Raw genomic sequence first — 3,363 nt, forward strand, 5'->3', positions numbered from 1 at the left:
ATTTGTTGATCTTTGGCTCTAACATGAATGTTATTGATGAAGCTAAAAATGTTCTTAGAAGCAATTTTGATATGAAAGATCTTTGTGAGACAAATTTTATTTTTGGAATAAAAATAACAAGAACATGTGAGGGGATTTTCCTTGACCAGTCACATTATGTTGAGAAAATTTTGAAAAAATATAACTTTCATGATTGCAAGCATGTTTCTACTCCTTTTGATTCAAGTGTTCACTCATTTTCTGTTGAAAGTGAAAATGATGTAATAAATCAAAAGGAATATGCTCGTATAATCGGAAGTTTGAGATATGTGACTGATTGCACTAGGCTTGATATTGCATATGCAGTAGGAGTACTTGGCAGGTTTACAAGCAAGCCAGACAATGAACATTGGCATGCTATAACAGGAGTTATGAGATATTTAATTGGAACGAAAAATTGTGGTTTGTTCTATAAAAAATATCATGCTGTACTTGAAGGCTTTTGTGATGCAGATTGGAACACTTTGCTAGGTGATTCCTGTTCTACCACTGGTTATGTCTTTACTTTAGGTGATGGTGCTGTTTGTTGGAGATCAAAAAAGCAAACTATAATTGCTAACTCTACCATGGAGGCTGAACTAATTGCTTTAGCTTTAGCTAGTGAGGAAGCGAATTGGTTAAGAGATTTGTTGTTTCAAATTCCCTATTTTAAAAAATTAATTCCTCTTATTTTAATTCATTGTGATAGCACCGCTGCAATTGGTAGAGTTCAAAACCGTTATTACAACGGTAAATCCAGACCTATAAGGAGGAAACACAGTAATGTAAGATCGTATTTGACAAATGGTACCATTAATGTTGATTATGTCAAATCTTGTGATAATCTTGCAGATCCTCTTACAAAGGCCTTAACTAGAGAAAAGGTTTGTAGCACATCGAGGGGGATGGGATTGAAGCCTACAAATCCTTGAGTCATATATGAGGAAACCCAACCTGGGGACTAGAGATCCTATAACCAGGTTCAAAGAGAAAAACTAATCATATGATGACTTGTTCTGAAAAATGCACTATTTTCCCCCCTCCCTATGATGTGAGTGCATTATTTCCTGTAGTTTGTGAAGGTTGAGTTAATATAACTCTTAATGAATATCTGTAGCCCGTATGGGTGGAGTGTTAATCTTACAGGAGCACTCTCGACAGATTTCACCTATGTGATGTGTGGAAGTAGGTCGCTTCCTATGAGAATGAGGCTTATTCTCAAATGCACTCGTGAAACCGGAATAGCACATGGCCATAACGTGCTGGCTGTTAAAGCTCATGTCAACACCTTGATTATTATGTGTGAGCAGTGATATTTTATTTCCCTTAAGTTGTCATAGTTCAAGTCTGAGACCACTACGACTCTGGAGTAAAAATTACTGTTTCACTAAGTGGAGGTTCAATGCAGAGCACACCTTCATTATGCATAGTAGTCTTCTTTCATCTGATATACTCTCTTATCTAAATATTAAAATGAGTGGGGGATTGTTAGGTTATTAGCATTTTAATATTAATATTTAACATATTAAATTGCTTTATTTTGGAGTTATAAGAATGACCATTGGTAGACATTTGTGTTTTAAACTACCAATTTAATCATGTTATTCAACTTTGACTGGGTAGCCATGTAATGCCATTACTTTTGGCTTTATTGGTTGAATTCATTGTGAGATAAAAACATTCCAATAAACATTGGAATGGATAACTTCTACATCATCCATTAGTATTGGTTGTTTATCACTTTATTACATTCTTAATTCCTCCATTACTCTTTGTAACCTTTGTAACCTATGTAACTCCTATTGTAACATATGTAACCTGTGGAACTCCTAAGGCCATTATCTTCACTATTTACTACCTCCATTATCTTCCTATTCATTGCTAGGAAGACTTCTTGTAGTATAAATAGTGGTGGTCTTCATTTGGTTTGAAATACACAAAATACAAGAGAAAACAAAGAGTGAAATAGTTAGTCTAAAAGAGAGTTCTTATTAGTTGAAGGGAGGTGTTCTTTTTTGTGGAGCTTTGGACTCAACTCTTGTCCAGAGTTGTTGAGTTATACTTTGTGAAGACTGTTGTATCCTGGAGGGGACAAGTCAAAAAGGACTACTGCTGGACCGGTGAAAACATTTGCTGCAGTGGGCTTGAATCTCCTTAAAGAGAGCGAGATATCCGCGCCTCAGCCTAAAGAGATTAATTTCTTCATTTTATTTTCAATTGTAATATTGCAATTTTATTATCTTGTAAGTTTTTCACTAACAATTATATTTTAATACGAATATCAAAATATTATATAAGAAATTTGAAAACAAAAATACAAATACACATGACAGATTTTGGGAAAGGGGGGGAGGGGGTTGAGGAATATGCAGCCGAGCAGAACTAGTCTTGTGAATAGATGTGGACCATACAAGAGCCAGTCTCTCTCACACAAGACCTTCATTTAATTAGTATGAATGTGATGGCCAAAATGTCCAAGTACTCTAACTATATCTTTTATTTTATATTAAAAAGGAATTATATTTGTTCTTATATTATGAGAAAATGATTATATTATTTTTTGTTATATTATTTTGATATATTTGTCTAGAATTACTATTCAACTTTAAGTATATACATACTCTTAGAGAGTTAGATATCATATTACAATTTTTATTATCATATGTGACATTTATATGAATATATTTATATTATAATTAAACATTTGTTTCCTATTTAATATTATATTTGACCTACCCAATTAAAAATCTGTTAGTCCGAGCTCCCATACCTATCCTCTTGCATCACTTTACCCATTAAAACATCACAAAAGAATACGATCACAATCCAATGTATTAAACGTTAATCATTGCATGGATGTTTAGCTCCAATACCTATCCTCTTGCATAGGGATGACAATGGGGCAGTGTAGGGCGGGGTCGTACAGGTTGAGCTTAATTCGTAAAATTTTTAATTTTCGTCTTGCATAGTACTATTTTTCATTTTCAACCTGCCCCACCCTGCACCACATTGATCCACCCCCATGATCCTGTCTCGCATAATTTTTTTTAATATTTTTTTTCTAGTTATGTTTGATACTAAAAATAATATTCATAATAATAAATTCATTTTTTATTAAGTTATATTAATTTAATAGGATAGTGACTTTAAATTTTATTTTTTAAAGATCAATTGAGAAATATACAAGAAATTGTATTATTTTTTATTGAACCATTTTCATTTATTATTTGAATATTTTAATAGCTTTAATGAAATTATCTTAATAAATAATGTTCTATCACGCTATAACACGTAAAAAGTTCAAATTAAGTTTCAATTCACATAAAATAACATATACTCGCAACC

This window comes from Solanum pennellii, chromosome 10 (assembly GCF_001406875.1).
Source record: "Solanum pennellii chromosome 10, SPENNV200".
Classification (NCBI taxonomy): domain Eukaryota; kingdom Viridiplantae; phylum Streptophyta; class Magnoliopsida; order Solanales; family Solanaceae; genus Solanum; species Solanum pennellii.